We start from the raw sequence: 21,025 nt of genomic DNA on the forward strand, positions 1-21,025 counted from the left end.
ACCTCAAGGGTCCTCACTCAGTCCCACCCTCTTCAACGTTTACATGAGCCCCCTCGCGACCATCGCACGCCAACATAACCTCAACATCATCTCCTACGCCGACGACACTCAACTGATCCTATCACTCACCAGACACCCTAACACAGCCAAAACCAACCTACACGAAGGAATGAAAGAAGTAGCCGAATGGATGAAGCACAGCCATCTGAAACTGAACTCGGACAAAACAGAAGTCCTCATCTTAGGTACCTCCCCCTCCGCCTGGGACGACTCTTGGTGGCCAGAGGCTCTTGGAAAAGCACCCATCCCGACGGGCCACGCACGGAACCTGGGCGTCATCCTGGATTCCTCACTCTCGATGAACAGACAAGTCAACGCCGTCTCTTCATCTTGCTTCAACATCCTTCGCATGCTCAAAAAAACATTTCGCTGGATCCCTACCGAAACTAGAAAAACAGTCACCCACGCTCTGGTCACGAGCCGACTGGACTACGGAAACACCCTCTACGCCGGCACCACCGCAAAGCTCCAGAAAAAACTACAACGCATCCAGAACGCCTCAGCCAGGCTCATATTAGACATCCCGCGTAAAGAACACATCTCTGATCACCTGAAAAACCTCCACTGGCTCCCAGTCAATAAGAGAATCACTTTCCGGCTCCTAACCCACGCTCACAAAGCACTCTACGAAATCGGACCCGAATGCCTCAACACACGACTATCCTTCTACACCCCCTCCCGCCAGCTACGATCCTCCAACCAAGCCCTCGCCACTGTACCTCGCATCAACAAAACCACCATGGGAGGTAGATCCTTTTCCTACCTAGCAGCTAAAACTTGGAACTCACTTCCCACTCACCTTCGCCTTACCCAGAACCACCTAGCATTTAGAAAGCAACTCAAAACTTGGATATTCGACAAGTAACTCCCCACCCTTCTTCAAGCGCCTTGAGACCCTCTGGGTATGTAGCGCGCTATACAAATTTTTTGACTTGACTTGACTTGACTACCTCACCTCAAAACACCTCATATAGAATTAACTTCCTCTGTAGAAAATGTTTTCACAAAATGTATTAATAATGGAAAACAGAGTATTTAATTCCGCTATATATTTGTGGCAGAAACAATAGTTTAAGTAAATATTTGTCACGTACACGCACTTTACTGGTTGCTCTGTAACTTATTTTAGGTTGATCCACAGAATGGAGCGATGCCCGGAAATAGTGTGTGATGACGTTCGAGTGAGGCGGTAAATTTCCAGATGTCAACTTGTATTGTTGTACGTCAGCTTCCGTGGCAGAACGCTTTATGAAGAGGCGCTTGAAATGGTGCTACTTTGGAGAATGCACACTCCACGTTCTTTATTTTGAAAAATTCCGGGAAAGAAACCATTCACCGTATGACAATACGGTCGATCGCTTTTCCACAAGGTAGCCACAGTCACCACAAAAGGTAGTTGCCCAAAAGTTAAGATGATATGCTCAGTTGTAAACTTGCTCAATTGAATTCATTAGCACACTCCTCAAAAACGTAGATGTCTTTAAAATTAGCTTCGCAGCAAAACTACCAGCGTTTAATTAAAACTGGTAAAATAAACAAAATAAACGCTAGGTATAGCTAGCGAAGGAGAATTCCAAGAACAGTTTATGTCTTCTTTTCCTTTAAGGTGAAAAATTACAAAGACACAGTTTAAAATTTGTTCGGAGGAACGCAAGTAATTGCAGTACTTACTGCATCCTCCAGCTGAAAGTCGTGTGCTTGATTTATTAAAATAGCAGGTCAGGGGTATGTCGAACAAGTATCCAATTTTAGTGGGCAAACAATAGCAAAAGGATATTCCAATGTTATTTGTAAAACATTTCCGTGAATTTCTCTAAAAAGATATATTCCGGATAGAAGATGAGCAGGTTAGTTCCCTCTTGTTGCCAATTGTGGGAAAGTATAATTCATCCAATAAAAATAATGAAAGACAAATCAAGTTGAATCCAAGAGAAGTTTAATGCATCTCTTCAAGACAAAAGGTCAGTTGATAATAATCCTCCCTGGACACCCTAACCGCCCCTATAGACCAAGTACTTTGGAACAACAACAAGCCTAATGGAGCGGGACCAGAATGAAAGTGACACACAGAGAAGAGTGTGATCTCCTCCACAAGCACGTAAAGAAAGGAACGAGGTGCTTGTGGAACCACGCTCAATACTTACATACAACACATCCTCCTCCTTTATTTTTTTTTAAATTTTCTTTTAAGATGATCCATAACATAATCTTTGAATTTCTCAGGTAGATGATGCTCACGTTTCTTCCTAGACAAATCACTGTCCAAACAGGAGAAACTAGGATTTTGTCTAGAAGAAGAACTGTTATGGACATCACTTGAGCATGCAATTCCCTTGAACAAAGAAATTCTATTTAAATTCAAAACACTTCCTCCCCTACGGCCCGACGGCCAGTCCGGGCTACGCCATGGATCGGTGGCTCGTGCAGGACGGTAACTACTATAGGGCATTATACTCCAGGTCCTTGGACCGGAAACTGACGGGCCCCACCAAAACGATGGTGCATATATGGCGCTCGGTCACTGACACTCTGGGCTGGAAAGATAGGGTTACCATGGCCACCCCTTTGTATGACTCAGACATACTGGGAAAGCTGTGGAATACTAAGGGCTTCGACAGATGGGACACCATTGGAATATCTAAGGTTGGGGACATGATGGCAAGGGGGAGGATCAAGTCGTTTGAAGTGCTACAGTCTGAGTTCCAGCTGGCGGCGACGGAATATTTCCGACACGCCCAGCTTAGCCATGCCCTCTCCCCTCACATATCGGGAGAGGAGGCGATCCCTGAGTCATCACCCCTGGAGGATCGGGTGCTGGACGGTCACATGCCGGACAGCGCTATCTCCCTGACGTACAAGAAGCTTATTAATGTGAGAGTGGATTTGCTTGAGCGATTGAGGCTGCACTGGGTGAATGATGGTATAGAGATGGACGACGAGGAGTGGCAATCAGCGGTCTCCTCCCCCAGGGAGGTGGCCATATCAGCACGACTCCGCCTTGTTCAGTTGAAGATATTACACAGGGTGTATGTAACCGGCCCCAGACTCCTACACATGGGACTTTCAACGGACGGCCTGTGTCGGAGGGGTTGTGGTATGCTTGCTACCTTCCTGCACATCATATGGGAATGTCCTGGAGTTGCCCGGTATTGGACACGAGTGCATGAGGTGATGGAAGAAGTGACTGGAGTGGCCCTACCGGCTGAGGCCCGGCGATGCCTTCTCAATGTTTGGTGTCCGAATGATTACAGTGTAGCCCAGACCCGTTGGGTCACCCTGGGCAACATGGTGGCCAAGAGAGACATCGCCCAGAAATGGGGTGCGCCTGCTCCTCCCTCGTTCAGTTTATGGGAAACTAATATGGACTGGTGCATGCTGCGTGAGAAGATGGTGTATGTGGCCAGGGGCAAGCCTAAAATGTGAAGGTCTGTGTGGGGAGCCTGGAACTCCTATAGAGGTGATATTTGCGACCCCCCAGTAGAGATTGACTCTGATGTCCAGCTTTCCCCGTAGGGCCCCTTACCCGCAGTTCCAGATAGGTTATCCTGGTGTGCTACCCCCCACGTGCCTCACTGTTGTCACTGTTATTATGTGCTGTCTTGGGCGTACGGCCCTCGACCCCCTCCCGCTACACAAGTCCACTGATTCTGTACCGTCCTCAGCCTACCTTTCTCCTCCTTGACTCTCTTTCGTGCCTAGTGCACACCTCTTTCTCCTAGCCTTTTTTGAGGCTTTCTTCTTCTTGGTTTATTTATTATTAAGTTCAATGCTATTGAAAATTAAACCTGATTGCTTCTGCGAACAGTACTGTACATGATCTTACTTGCTACCTTGATGCTGCCTGGCCTCCGGGATGTATGGCTGAATAGCAGTGTACTTTTTCTACAAATAAAGGTTTTCCAAAAAAAAAAAAAAACACTTCCTCCCTCAACTCTTACTGCATTTTTTAACACTCTCTTTGGGTCTGACCAGCATTGTGAGCCTTTAAGAGCATTTTCTTTTTTTTTTTAAAGAAACAAAATCACCAATGACAATTTTTTGTTTGCTTCCATAACCTCCCTTTTTGTTCATGGTTTGTTTCATTTTTTCTTTGTAAGCCTTAACCCTATGTTGAACAACATAATAGTAAATAACAGTCAACTTATCGTCATTCACACATTCTTTAAGCCACCATGGAACTAAGCATGTGCTTGGTTTGCGTCCCCTCAGAAGTTCAAAAGGACTTGCTAAGGTTACTGAATTTGGAGAGGTCCTATATGCTAGTAGCATAGATTGTAGAGCAATGCACCAATTGAGTCCCCCCTTTATAGATAGTTGAATAGCCTCCTTTACAACACGGGTAAACCGTTCCACTTGACCATTTGCCTCTGGGTGAAACACAGCTATCTTCCTATGAGTTATGTCACATTTCTCAAAAAATGACTCCATCTCTTTACTAATGAATTGGGGTCCATTATCAGTAAAGATTTCTTGTGGGATACCTTCTCTGCAGAATATATTATCCAGAAACTCAATAACACTTTATAAATGTAATTCTTTCTGCATCTTGACTTCAGGGCACTTTGAAAAATAATCAATTAAGACAATGCCATAAGAATTGTCCGTAGGTAGTACATGGAAAGGACCAATATTTATTATTTATTTATTTTATTTTAGGTTTTTCTAGAGCGCGTAGTCACCCAACGGGTATCCCAGCGCTGACCCTATTTCCTCCATTGACCTATAGGAAAATCAACGGGATGGGATCCTGCACGTAACAGTACAGCCGATTTATCGCTATTTGAACACTTAATACACTGACGAACAAAATACTCAACTGATGAATCTATTCCAGGCCACCAAAAAGATTCCTTGATTTGCCTCCTAGTGAATGAAATCCCAAGATGACCCTCATGACCTAATTCCATAATGGTATACCTCAAAGCAAAAGGGAAAATTATTTTATCGTGTCTCAAAATTAAACCATTCTCAATAGCTAATTCATCCTGAATTTTCAAAAAACTCATCATTTCACCAGACAGTTTCTCTAATTCTGGCCAACCTTCCACAACATATTTCTTTACAGTATTTATTTCAACGTCCTTTTCCATTTCTGAAATCCAAATGTCCTCGCAAAGAACAGATTTCCCACCGTGCATTAAATTCACACCATGTGTAGTGAATGCAACTTCACAAACAACATCCTGATGACTATCTTCGCTAGCAACAGGTAGTCTACACATGCAGTCAGCATGCATGTTTGCCTTGCCTGGAACATACTCTATACTAAACTGTAACGATTGTAATCTCAACGATTATCTGGCTAAGCATGCAGACATAGATCTACCACCACCAGGAGACATTAAAAATACAAGTGGTTTATGGTCGGTTTTGATTAAAAACTCAGTACCCCACAAAAAACTCCTAAAATGTTCTGCACCCCATACGCAAGCAAGTAGTTCTCTTACAATAATAGCGTAGTTTTTCTCCGAATCTCTTAAAGCCCTAGAAGCATAGGCTACAATCCACTCACTGCAATTGTCTTTTTGTAGTAAAACACTACCAAGCCCTAAATAACTGGCATCTACCATAACTATGCATTTTTTTCCTAGAATAAAAGATTTCAAACATGGAGCATTAATAATGAATTTTTTTAGATTTTCAAAAGCTTCAGACATTTCACTGGACCATATGAATTTCGCATTTTTTTTTAAGCAGACACCTGAAAGGATCAACTATAGCAGAATAATTCGGAATAAACTTTGCGTAAAATTCAATCAACCCAAGAAAGGCAACTAACTGTTCCTTTGTGGAAGGCACTGGTGCATTAATGATACTTTCAATATGTTTTTGTTTGGGTTTGATGCCATTCCCACTGATCGTGTGTCCTAAATATTCCACTTCTTTTGCTTTTATTTTGCACTTGTCTAATCGAAGAGTGAGGCCCTTTTCAGATAAAGCTGCAATAACATTATATAATTCGGTTATGATCATCATCATTCCTGCCATAAGCACCTGGTAAACGCTCCAGAGTTTCTTTCATTAATCTCTGGAAAACTGAAGCAGAGCTTGCCAAACCAAAAGGCATATGGCAGTATCTAAAAAGACCTTTCGGTGTGATGAAAGCTGTGAGATTTTTAGAATCTTCAGACAGAACAACTTGGTGGTATGCCCTTGCTAAATCGATACAAGAAAAAAGTTTTGCATCAGCCAAAGTAGACACCATTTCCTGTAGATTTGGGAGGGGGTGAGCATCAACCCAAATAGCCCGATTTAGGCTGCGCAAATCAACACTTAACCTTAGTTTGCATGAAGATTTTACCGAAATAACTATGGGGAAACCCATGGAGAAGACTCTATAGGTTCTATAATGACCTCATTGCAAAGGTGCTTTAACATGTCTTTCAATTTGTCCCTGTAAGACAAAGGAACATTCCTTACTTTGTGACGAATAGGAATAAAATGTTCATGCAATTTAATAACATGTTCAAACCCTTGGTATTTCCCTAGTTTACCACTGAAAACACCTGGAATTGTTTTGAATAAATTATCAACAGAAAAATTATCGTACTGTTTAAGAGAGTCAATTGCAAAAACAAGTGGATTTGCTCTGGGGTTAAGTTTGATACACAGATCATGTTGGTGTGGCCAACCAAGAAGGGATTTACCTAATTTTGCAACATAAATTTCGCTGACGGTATGGCGGCCAGAACATTTCTGGTCAGCAGAAAAATATCCAATTAAGTTAATGTTGTTCCCAGTATAACCCCCAGGAGACATATCATGTTGAGTAAGAGATCTATTGGGCCAATTATCATTAAAGACCTTTGAGGAGATGATGGAATACCAAGCACAAGAATCAACTAAAAACCTTAAATCAATTCCATCAACATTGATGATACATGAAGGAAATTTTGAAACCTTACCATCACTGCAGATATTAATTACAGTATTATTCTCATTTTCATCATTGTCATAAGAGGCATCATCATCGTTTACACACTGTATATAACTTACCTTCCTGGGAATGGTCTTACAAAACTTGCTAAAGTGTCCTTTCTTATTGCATTTAGAACAAATCTTATCGAAAGCTGGACAACCTTTAAAGTTTGCTAGGTGACTATTGCTGCCACACCTGAAACAAAGAAGGGTTGCATTGCGTCTTTCAACTTTTGTATTAGAGTTCTTATATTTTCCTTCAGTTTTTTCCGACCCTTTGATTAAATGTTTTTTTTTTGCTTATCATAGGAATTGGATTCTTAGTTGATAATAAACACATCAGTTTTTTCATTCCCTCTAATTTCTTTTACAAATTTCTCCGAATTTTCGATAGATTTTGCAATGTCAATTGCAGCATTTAATGATAAATCAGACGTGGACCACAGCTTTTCCTGAACTTTTTTGCTGTTAGTTCGCATTAAAATTTGATCTCTCAAAACTTGTTCATATGAAAAATGTTCAAAAGCACATGAAGCTGCAAGGGACCTTAACGCTGACACATAGTCTTCAATACGTTCATCAGGTTGTTGTTTGTGTGGATAAAATATGAATCTTTCCATGACTACATTCTTTTTTTTCCGAAACGCAGATTGAGTTTTAAAGAAGCATATTGGTAAACGTTAATCCTTCCAGGATTAACTAAATAAGGAAAGGTTTTCAACTCTTTTAGTTCAAATCCCCCTAAACAATGCGTTAATAATGCCAATTTCCTTTCAGGTTGGCAATCATCTCCTTCCCCGACCTCAACATACGCACGAAAAACAGGTTCCCAGACCTCCCATGACATTGGAGGCTCACCAGACGATGTGAGGACAGAAGGAGGTGGAACGATACCCGACATATTGAGGAACAAGAAAATACAACAGTTGAGAGCACAACACAATTATATATAATTTATGCTTATAATCAGAAATGAAATTAAAAGCACTCTCAAAAAAATTAAAGTTGTTTTTTGTGAATAATTAACATTCTATAAGTGAAATCTATAAATAACCATGTTTAGTAATAATAGTAATATTGGTAATGATATACTGATATATTACCTCACCTCAAAACACCTCATATAGAATTAACTTCCTCTGTAGAAAACATTTTCACAAAATGTACTAATAATAGAAAACGGAGTATTTAATTCCGCTATATATTTGTGGCAGAAACAATAGTTTAAGTAAATATTTGTCACGTACACGCACTTTACTGGTTGCTCTGTAACTTATGTTAGGTTGATCCACAGAATGGAGGGATGCCCGGAAATAGTGCGTAATGACGTTCGAGTGAGGCGGTAAATTTCCAGATGTCAACTTGTATTGTTGTACGTCAGCTTCCATGGCAGAACGCTTTATGAAGAGACGCTTGAAATGGTGCTACTTTGGAGAATGCACACTCCACCTTCTTTAATTTGAAAAATGTCGGGAAAGAAACCATTCACCGTACGACAATACAGTTGATCACTTTTCCACAAGGTAGCCACAGTCACCACAAAAGGTAGTTGCTCAAAAGTTAAGATGATATGCTCAGTTGTCAACTTGCTCAATTGAATTCATTAGCACACTCCTCAAAAACGTAGATGTCTTTAAAATTAGCTTCGCAGCAAAACCATCAGCGCTTAATTAAAACTGGTAAAATAAACCAAATAAACGCTAGGTATAGCTAGCGAAGGAGAATTCCAAGAACAATTTATGTCGTCTTTTCCTTTAAGATGAAAACTTACAAAGACACACTTCAAAATTTGTTCCGAGGAGCGCAAGTAATTGCAGTACTTACTGCATCCTCCAGCTGAAAGTCGTGTGCTTGATTTATTAAAATAGAAGTTCAGGGGTATGTCGAACAAGTATCCAATGTTAGTGGGCAAACAATAGCAAAAGGATAATCCAATATTATTTGTAAAACATTTCCGTGAATTTCTCCAAAAAGATATATTCCGGATAGAAGATGAGCAGGTTAGTTCCCTCTTGTTGCCAATTGTGGCAAAGTATAATTCATCCAATAAAAATACTGAAAGGCGAATCAAGTTACTTCAAGAGAAGTTTAATGCATCTCTTCAAGACAAAAGGTCAGTTGATAATAATCCTCCCTAGACACTCTAACCACCCCCATAGACCAAGTACTTTGGAACAACAACACGCCTAATGGAGCGGGACCAGAATGAAAGTGACACACAGAGAAAGAGCGTGATCTCCTCCACAAGCACGGAAAGAAAGGAACAAGGTGCTTGTGGAAACCACGCTCAATACTTACATACAACACATCCTCCTCCTTTATTTTATTTTTTTATTTTTTTAAAGATGATCCATTACATAATCTTTGAATTTCTCAGGTAGATGATGCTCACATTTCTTCCTAGACAAGTCACTGTCCAAACAGGAGAAACTAGGATTTTTCTAAAAGACGAACTGTTATGTACATCACTTGAGCGTGAAATTCCCTTGAACAAAGAAATTCTATTTAAATTCAAAACACTTCCTCCCTCAACTCTTACTGCATTTTTTAACACTCTCTTTGGGTCTGACCAGCATTGTGAGCCTTTAAGAGCATTTTCTTTTTTTTTTAAAGAAACAAAATCACCAATGACAATTTTTTGTTTGCTTCCATAACCTCCCTTTTTGTTCATGGTTTGTTTAATTTTTTCTTTGTAAGCCTTAACCCTATGTTTAACAACATAATAGTAAATAACAGTCAACTTATCGTCATTCACACATTCTTTAAGCCACCATGGAACTAAGCATGTGCTTGGTTTGCGTCCCCTCAGAAGTTCAAAAGGACTTGCTAAGGTTACTGAATTTGGAGAGGTCCTATATGCTAGTAGCATAGATTGTAGAGCAATGCACCAATTGAGTCCCCCCTTTGTAGATAGTTGAATAGCCTCCTTTACAACACGGGTAAACCGTTCCACTTGACCATTTGCCTCTGGGTGAAACACAGCTATCTTCCTATGAGTTATGTCACATTTCTCAAAAAATGACTCCATCTCTTTACTAATGAATTGGGGTCCATTATCAGTAAATATTTCTTGTGGGATACCTTCTCTGCAGAATATATTATCCAGAAACTCAATAACACTTTATAAATGTAATTCTTTCTGCATCTTGACTTCAGGGCACTTTGAAAAATAATCAATTAAGACAATGCCATAAGAATTGTCCATAGGTAGTACATGGAAAGGACCAATAATATCTAGACCCTATTTCCTCCATTGACCTATAGGAAAATCAACGGGATGGGATCCTGCACGTAACGGTACAGCCGATTTATCGCTATTTGAACACTTAATACACTGACGAACAAAATACTCAACTGATGAATCTATTCCAGGCCACCAAAAAGATTCCTTGATTTGCCTCCTAGTGAATGAAATCCCAAGATGACCCTCATGACCTAATTCCATAATGGTATACCTCAAAGCAAAAGGGAAAATTATTTTATCGTGTCTCAAAATGAAACCATTCTCAATAGCTAATTCCTCCTGAATTTTCAAAAAACTCATCATTTCACCAGACAGTTTCTCTAATTCTGGCCAACCTTCCACAACATATTTCTTTACAGTATTTATTTCAACGTCCTTTTCCATTTCTGAAATCCAAATGTCCTCGCAAAGAACAGATTTCCCACCGTGTATTAAATTCACATCATGTGTAGTGAATGCAACTTCACAAACAATATCCTGATGACTATCTTCGCTAGCAACAGGTAGTCTAGACATGCAGTCAGCATGCATGTTTGCCTTGCCTGGAACATACTCTATACTAAACTGTAACGATTGTAATCTCGACGATTATCTGGCTAAGCATGCAGACATAGATCTACCACCACCAGGAGACATTAAAAATACAAGTGGTTTATGGTCGGTTTTGATTAAAAACTCAGTACCCCACAAAAAACTCCTAAAATGTTCTGCACCCCATACGCAAGCAAGTAGTTCTCTTACAATAACAGAGTAGTTTTTCTCCGAATCTCTTAAAGCCCTAGAAGCATAGGCTACAATCCTCTCACTGCAATTGTCTTTTTGTAGTAAAACACTACCAAGCCCTAAATAACTGGCATCTACCATAACTATGCATTTTTTTCCTAGAATAAAAGATTTCAAACATGGAGCATTAATAATGAATTTTTTTAGATTTTCAAAAGCTTCAGACATTTCACTGGACCATATGAATTTCGCATTTTTTTTAAGCAGACACCTGAAAGGATCAACTTTAGCAGAATAATTCGGAATAAACTTTGCGTAAAATTCAATCAACCCAAGAAAGGCAACTAACTGTTCCTTTGTGGAAGGCACTGGTGCATTAATGATACTTTCAATATGTTTTTGTTTGGGTTTGATGCCATTCCCACTGATCGTGTGTCCTAAATATTCCACTTCTTTTGCTTTTATTTTGCACTTGTCTAATCGTAGAGTGAGGCCCTTTTCAGATAAAGATGCAATAACATTATATAATTCGGTTATGATCATCATCATTCCTGCCATAAGCGCCTGGTAAACGATCCAGAGTTTCTTTCATTAATCTCTGGAAAACTTAGGCATAGCTTGCCAAACCAAAAGGCATATGGCAGTATCTAAAAAGACCTTCCGGTGTGATGAAAGCTGTGAGATTTTTAGAATCTTCAGACAGAACAACTTGGTGGTATGCCCTTGCTAAATCGATACAAGAAAAAAGTTTTGCATCAGCCAAAGTAGACACCATTTCCTGTAGATTTGGGAGGGGGTGAGCATCAACCCAAATAGCGCGATTTAGGCTGCGCAAATCAACACTTAACCTTAGTTTGCATGAAGATTTTACCGAAATAACTATGGGAGAAACCCATGGAGAAGACTCTATAGGTTCTATATATAGTGGAGAGGTGTGGCTCACTGGTTAGAGGCGGCAGACCCGAGTGCAGAGAACGGCCCGGGACCAGGGTTCGATTCCCGACGCGGCAGGGTCTTGGACCAGGATCAGCGGACTGATAATTCTCGCATCGGTGCCTACTCCGACCGGGGATCACACTCGGCAACTCTGGGCATTAGCTTGCCTCATCTCCACAACGGCCCCACACAAACGCCGGGGATGCCTGGTTTCACCTTGGAGACCCCCAGGAGGGACTATCTCACAGGGAAAGCCAGGACGGATTCCCCAGCGGTCTATAGCGCTACGAGGCCTCCGGGTAGCAGTGCGCTTTACAAGACACAACAATTACAATTATAATGACCTCATTGCAAAGGTGCTTTAACATGTCTTTCAATTTGTCCCTGTAAGACAAAGGAACATTCCTTACTTTGTGACGAATAGGAATAAAATGTTCATGCAATTTAATAACATGTTCAAACCCTTGGTATTTCCCTAGTTTACCACTGAAAACACCTGGAATTGTTTTGAATAAATTATCAACAGAAAAATTATCGTACTGTTTAAGAGAGTCAATTGCAAAAACAGGTGGATTTGCTCTGGGGTTAAGTTTGATACTCAGATCATGTTGGTGTGGCCAACCAAGAAGGGATTTACCTAATTTTGCAACATAAATTTCGCTGACGGTATGGCGGCCAGAAAATTTCTGGTCAGGAGAAAAATATCCAATTAAGTTAATGTTGTTCCCAGTATAACCCCCAGGAGACATATCATGTTGAGTAAGAGATCTATTGGGCCAATTATCATTAAAGACTTTTGAGGAGATGATGGAATACCAAGCACAAGAATCAACTAAAAACCTTAAATCAATTCCATCAACATTGATGATACATGAAGGAAATTTTGAAACCTTACCATCACTGCAGATATTAATTACAGTATTATTCTCATTTTCATCATTGTCATAAGAGGCATCATCATCGTTTACACACTGTATATAACTTACCTTCCTGGGAATGGTCTTACAAAACTTGCTAAAGTGTCCTTTCTTATTGCATTTAGAACAAATCTTATCGAAAGCTGGACAACCTTTAAAGTTTGCTAGGTGACTATTGCTGCCACACCTGAAACAAAGAAGGGTTGCATTGCGTCTTTCAACTTTTGTATTAGAGTTCTTATATTTTCCTTCAGTTTTTTCCGACCCTTTGATTAAATGTTTTTTTTTTGCTTATCATAGGAATTGGATTCTTAGTTGATAATAAACACATCAGTTTTTTCATTCCCTCTAATTTCTTTTACAAATTTCTCCGAATGTTCGATAGATTTTGGCAATGTCAATTGCAGCATTTAATGATAAATCAGACGTGGACCACAGCTTTTCCTGAACTTTTTTGCTGTTAGTTCGCATTAAAATTTGATCTCTCAAAACCTGTTCATATGAAAAATAGTCAAAAGCACATGAAGCTGCAAGGGACCTTAACGCTGACACATAGTCTTCAATACGTTCATCAGGTTGTTGTTTGTGTGAATAAAATATGAATCTTTCCATGACTACATTCTTTTTTTTCCGAAACGCAGATTGAGTTTTGAAGAAGCATATTGGTAAACGTTCATCCTTCAAGGATTAACTAAAGAAGGAAAGGTTTTCAACTCTTTTAGTTTAAATCCCCCTAAACAATGTGTTAATAATGACAATTTCCTTTCAGGTTGGCAATCATCTCCTTCCAAGACCTCAACATACGCACGAAAAACAGGTTCCCAGACCTCCCATGACATTGGAGGCTCACCAGACGATGTGAGGACAGAAGGAGGTGGAACGATACCCGACATATTGAGGAACAAGAAAATACAACAGTTGAGAGCACAACACAATTATATATAATTTTGCTTATAATCAGAAATGAATGAAATTAAAAACACTCTCAAAAAAATTTAAGTTGTTTTTTGTGAATAATTAACATTCTATAAGTGAAATCTATAAATAACTATGTTTAGTAATAATAGTAATAATGGTAATGATATACTGATATATTACCTCACCTCAAAACACCTCATATAGAATTAACTTCCTCTGTAGAAAACATTTTCACAAAATGTACTAATAATAGAAAACGGAGTATTTAATTCCGCTATATATTTGTGGCAGAAACAATAGTTTAAGTAAATATTTGTCACGTACACGCACTTTACTGGTTGCTCGGTAACTTATGTTAGGTTGATCCACAGAATGGAGGGATGCCCGGAAATAGTGCGTAATGACGTTCGAGTGAGGCGGTAAATTTCCAGATGTCAACTTGTATTGTTGTACGTCAGCTTCCATGGCAGAACGCTTTATGAAGAGGCGCTTGAAATGGTGCTACTTTGGAGAATGCGCACTCCACCTTCTTTAATTTGAAAAATGCCGGGATAGAAACCATTCACCGTACGACAATACGGTTGATCACTTTTCCACAAGGTAGCCACAGTCACCACAAAAGGTAGTTGCTCAAAAGTTAAGATGATATGCTCAGTTGTCAACTTGCTCAATTGAATTCATTAGCACACTCCTCAAAAACGTAGATGTCTTTAAAATTAGCTTCGCAGCAAAACCATCATCGCTTAATTAAAACTGGTAAAATAAACAAAATAAACGCTAGGTATAGTTAGCGAAGGAGAATTCCAAGAACAATTTATGTCGTCTTTTCCTTTAAGATGAAAACTTACAAAGACACAGTTCAAAATTTGTTCCGAGGAGCGCAAGTAATTGCAGTACTTACTGCATCCTCCAGCTGAAAGTCGTGTGCTTGATTTATTAAAATAGAAGTTCAGGGGTATGTCGAACAAGTATCCAATGTTAGTGGGCAAACAATAGCAAAAGGATAATCCAATATTATTTGTAAAACATTTCCGTGAATTTCTCCAAAAAGATATATTCCGGATAGAAGATGAGCAGGTTAGTTCCCTCTTGTTGCCAATTGTGGCAAAGTATAATTCATCCAATAAAAATACTGAAAGGCGAATCAAGTTATTTCAAGAGAAGTTTAATGCATCTCTTCAAGACAAAAGGTCAGTTGATAATAATCCTCCCTAGACACCCTAACCACCCCCATAGACCAAGTACTTTGGAACAACAACACGCCTAATGGAGCGGGACCAGAATGAAAGTGACACACAGAGAAAGAGCGTGATCTCCTCCACAAGCACGGAAAGAAAGGAACAAGGTGCTTGTGGAAACCACGCTCAATACTTACATACAACACATCCTCCTCCTTTATTTATTTATTTATTTTTTTTAAAGATGATCCATTACATAATCTTTGAATTTCTCAGGTAGATGATGCTCACATTTCTTCCTAGACAAGTCACTGTCCAAACAGGAGAAACTAGGATTTTTCTAAAAGACGAACTGTTATGTACATCACTTGAGCGTGAAATTCCCTTGAACAAAGAAATTCTATTTAAATTCAAAACACTTCCTCCCTCAACTCTTACTGCATTTTTGAACACTCTCTTTGGGTCTGACCAGCATTGTGAGCCTTTAAGAACATTTTTTTTTTTAAACAAACAAAATCACCAGTGACAATTTTTTGTTTGCTTCCATAACCTCCCTTTTTGTTCATGGTTTGGTTAATTTTTCTTTGTAAGCCTTGACCCTATGTTTAACAACATAATAGTCAATAACAGTCAACTTATCGTCATTCACACATTTTTTAAGCCACCATGGAACTAAGCATGTGCTTGGTTTGCGTCCCCTCAGAAGTTCAAAAGGACTTGCTAAGGTTAGTGAATTTGGAGAGGTCCTATATGCTAGTAGCATAGACTGTAGAGTAATGCACCAATTGAGTCCCCCTTTATAGATAGTTGAATAGCCTCCTTTACAACACGGTTAAACCGTTCCACTTGACCATTTGCCTCTCGGTGAAACACAGCTATCTTCCTATGAGTTATGTCACATTTCTCAAAAAATGACTCCATCTCTTTACTAATGAATTGGGGTCCATTATCAGTAACAATTTCTTGTGGGATACCTTCTCTGCAGAATATATTATCCAGAAACTCAATCACACTTTTTGAATTAAATTCTTTCTTCATCTTGACTTCAGACCACTTTGAAAAATAATCAATTAAGACAATGCCATAAGAATTGTCCATAGGTAGTACATGGAAATGACCAATAATATCTAGACCCTATTACCTCCATTGACCTATAGGAAAATCAACGGGATGGGATTCTGCACTTAAAGGTACAGCCGATTTATCGCTATTTGAACACTTAATACACTGACGAACAAAATACTCAACTGATGAATCTATTCCAGGCCACCAAAACGATTCCTTGATTTGCCTCCTAGTGAATGAAATCCCAAGATGACCTTTATGACCTAATTCCATAATGGTATCCCTCAAAGCAAAAGGGAAAATTATTTTATCGTGTCTCAAAATTAAACCATTCTCAATGGCTAATTCATCCTGGATTTTCGAAAAACTCATCATTTCACCAGACAGATTCCTTAATTCTGGCTAACCTTCCACAACATATTTCTTTACGGTATTTAATTCAAAGTCCTTTTCCATTTCTGAAATCCAAATGTCCTCGCGAAGAGCAGATTTCCCACCATGTATTAAATTCACATCATGTGTAGTGAATGCAACTTCACAAACAACATCCTGAAGGCTATCTTCGCTAGCAACAGGTAGTCTAGACATACAGTCAGCATGCATGTTTGCCTTGCCTGGAACATACTCTATACTAAACTGGAACGATCGTAATCTCGACGATTATCTGGCTAAGCATGCAGACATAGATCTACCACCACCAGGAGACATTAAAAATACAAGTGGTTTATGGTCGGTTTTGATTAAAAACTCAGTACCCCACAAAAAACTCCTAAAATGTTCTGCACCCCATACGCAAGCAAGTAGTTCTCTTACAATAACAGAGTAGTTTTTCTCCGCATCTCTTAAAGCCCTAGAAGCATAGGCTTTAATCCACTCACTGCAATTGTCTTTTTGTAGTAAAACACTACCAAGCCCTAAATAACTGGCATCTACCATAACTATGCATTTTTTTCCTAGAATAAAAGATTTCAAACATGGAGCATTAGTAAATAATTTTTTTAGATTTTCAAAAGCTTCAGACATTTCACTGGACCATATGAATTTCACATTTTTTTTTAAGCAGACACCTGAAAGGATCAACTTTAGCAGAATAATTAGGAATAAACTTTGCGTAAAATTCAATCAACCCAAGAAACGCAACTAACTGTTCCTTTGTGGAAGGCACTGGTGCATTAAAGATACTTTCAATATGTTTTTGTTTGGGTTTGATGCCATTCCAAATAATCGTGTGTCCTAAATATTCCACTTCCTTTGCTTTTATTTTGCACTTGTCTAAACGAAGAGTGAGGCCCTTTTCAGATAAAGCTGCAATAACATTATATAATTCCGGTTATGATCATCATCATTCCTGCTATAAAGGTAGATGTCGTCCTGGAAAGCAATGGCGCCTGGTAAACCCTCCAGAGTTTCTTTCATTAATCTCTGGAAAACTGAAGCAGCGCTTGCCAAACCAAAAGGCATATGGCAGTATCTAAAAAGACCTTCAGGTGTGATGAAAGCTGTGAGATTTTTAGAATCGTCAGACAGAACAACTTGGTGGTATGCCCTTGCTAAATCGATACAAGAAAAAATGTTTGCATCAGCCAAAGTAGACACCATTTCATGTAGATTTGGTAGGGGGTGAGCATCAACCCAAATAGCACAATTTAGGCTGCGCAAATCAACACTTAACCTTAGTTTGCCTGAAGATTTTACCGAAATAACTATGGGAGAAACCCATTGAGAACACTCTATAGGTTCTATAATGCCCTCATTGCAAAGGTGCTTTAACGTGTCTTTCAATTTGTCCCTGTAAGACAAAGGAACATTCCTTACTTTGTGACGAATAGGAATAAAATGTTCATGCAATTTAATAACATGTTCAAACCCTTGGTATTTCCCTAGTTTACCACTGAAAACACCTGGAAATGTTTTGAATAAATTATCAACAGAAAAATTCTCGTCCTGATTAAGAGAGTGATTGCAAAAACAGGTGGATTGGCTCTGGGGTTAAGTTTGATACTCAGATCATGTTGGTGTGGCCAACCAAGAAGGGATTTACCTGATTTTGCAACATAAATTTCGCTGACGGTATGGCGGCCAGAACATTTCTGGTCAGCAGAAAAATAGCCAATTAAGTCAATGTTGTTCCCAGTATAACCCCCAGGAGACATATCATGTTGAGTAAGAGATCTATTGGGCCAATTATCATTTAAGACTTTTGAGGAGATGATGGAATACCAAGCACAAGAATCAACTAAAAACCTTAAATCAATTCCATCAACATTGATGATACATGAAGGAAATTTTGAAACCTTACCATCACTGCAGATATTAATTACAGTATTAATCTCATTTTTGTCATTGTCATAGGAGGCATCATTATTGTTTACACACTGTATATAACTTACCTTCCTGGGAATGGTCTTACAAAACTTGCTAAAGTGTCCTTTCTTATTGCATTTAGAACAAATCTTATCGAAAGCTGGACAACCTTTAAAGTTTGCTAGGTGACTATTGCTGCCACACCTGAAACAAAGAAGGGTTGCATTGCGTCTTTCAACTTTTGTATTAGAGTTCTTATATTTTCCTTCAGCTTTTTCCGACCCTTTGATTAAAAGTTTTATTTTGCTTATCATAGGAATTGGATTCTTAGTTGATAGCAAACACATCAGTTTTTTCATTCCCTCAAATTTCTTTTACAAATTTCTCCGAATGTTCAATAGATTTTGCAATGTCAATTGCAGCATTTAATGATAAATCAGACGTGGACCACAGCTTTTCCTGAACTTTTTTGCTGTTAGTTCGCATAAAAATGTGATCTCTCAAAACCTGTTCATATGAAATATGTTCGAAAGCACATGAAGCTGCAAGGGACCTTAACGCTGACACATAGTCTTCAATAGGTTCATCAGGTCGTTTTGTGCGTGAATAAAATATGAATCTTTCCATGACTACATTTTTTTTTTCCAAAACGCAGATTGAGTTTTGAAGAAGCATATTGGTAAACGTTAATCCTTCCAGGATTAACTAAAGCAGTAAAGGTTTTCAAATCTTTTAGTTCAATTCCCCCTAAACAATGTGTTAATAATGACAATTTCCTTTCAGGTTCGCAATCATCTCCTTCTAAGACCTCAACATACGAAAGAAAAACAGGTTCCCACACCTCCCATGACATTGGAGGCTCACCAGACGATGTGAGGACAGAAGGAGGTGGAACGATACCCGACATATTGAGGAACAAGAAAATACAACAGTTGAGAGCACAACACAATTATATATAAATTATGCTTATAATCAGAAATGAAATTGAAAGCACTTTCAAAAAAGATAAAGTTGTTTTTTGTGAATAATTAACATTCTATGAGTGAAATCTATGAATACCCATGTTTAGTAATAATAGTGATAATGGTAATGATATACTGGTCTATTACCTCACCTCAAAACACCTCATATAGAATTAACTTCCTCTGTAGAAAATGTTTTCACAAAATGTATTAACAATGGAAAACAGAGTATTTAATTCCGCTATATATTTGTGGCAGAAACAATAGTTTAAGTAAATATTTGTCACGTACACGCACTTTACTGGTTGCTCGGTAACTTATTTTAGGTTGATCCACAGAATGGAGCAATTCCCGGAAATAGTGCGTGATGGCGTTCGAGTGAGGCTGTAAATTTCCAGATGTCAACTTGTATTGTTGTACGTCAGCTTCCGTGGCTGAACGCTTTATGAAGAGGCGCTTGAAATGGTGCTACTTTGGAGAATGCACACTCCACCTTCTTTAATTTGAAAAATGCCGGTAAAGAAACCATTCACCGTACGACAATACAGTTGATCGCTTTTCCACAAGGTAGCCACAGTCACCACAAAAGGTAGTTGCCCAATAGTTAAGATGATATGCTCAGTTGTAAACTTGCTCAATTGAATTCATTAGCACACTCCTCAAAAACGTAGATGTCTTTAAAACTAGCTTCGCAGCAAAACCATCAGCGTTTAATTAAAACTGGTAAAATAAACAAAATAAACGCTAGGTATAGCTAGCGAAGGAGAATTCCAAGAACAATTTATGTCTTTTTTTCCTTTAAGGTGAAAAATTACAAAGACACAGTTCAAAATTTGTTCGGAGGAACGCAAGTAATTGCAGTACTTACTGCATCCTCCAGCTGAAAGTCGTGTGCATGATTTATTAAAATAGCAGGTCAGGGGTATGTCGAACAAGTATCCAATGTTAGTGGGCAAACAATAGCAAATGGATAATCCAATGTTATTTGTAAAACATTTCCGTGAATTTCTCCAAAAAGATATATTCCGGATAGAAGATGAGCAGGTTAGTTCCCTCTTGTTGCCAATTGTGGGAAAGTATAATTCTTGCAATAAAAATAATGAAAGACGAATCAAGTTGAATCCAAGAGAAGTTTAATGCATCTCTTCAAGACAAAAGGTCAGTTGATAATAATCCTCCCTAGACACCCTAACCGCCCCCATAGACCAAGTACTTTGGAACAACAACACGCCTAATGGAGCGGGACCAGAATGAAAGTGGCACACAGAGAAGAGCGTGATCTCCTCCACAAGCACGGAAAGAAAGGAACAAGGTGCTTGTGGAAACTACGCTCAATACTTACATACAACACATCCTCCTCCTTTATTTTTTTTAATTTTTTTTTAAGATGATCCATAACATAATCTTTGAATTTCTCAGGTAGATGATTCTCACGTTTCTTCCTAGACAAGTCACTAGCCAAACAGGAGAAACTAGGATTTTGTCTAAAAGAAGAACTGTTATGTACATCACTTGAGCGTGAAATTCCCTTGAACAAAGAAACTCTATTTAAATTCAAAACACTACCTCCCTCAACTCTTACTGCATTTTTGAACACTCTCTTTGGGTCTGACCAGCATTGTGAGCCTTTAAGAACATTTTTTTTTTTAAACAAACAAAATCACCAATGACAATTTTTTGTTTGCTTCCATAACCTACTTTTTTGTTCATGGTTTGTTTCATTTTTTCTTTGTAAGCCTCGACCCTATGTTTAACAACATAATAGTCAATAACAGTCAACTTATCGGCATTCACACATTT

Source organism: Lissotriton vulgaris, chromosome 4_1, assembly GCF_964263255.1.
Source record: "Lissotriton vulgaris chromosome 4_1, aLisVul1.2, whole genome shotgun sequence".
Lineage (NCBI taxonomy): Eukaryota > Metazoa > Chordata > Amphibia > Caudata > Salamandridae > Lissotriton > Lissotriton vulgaris.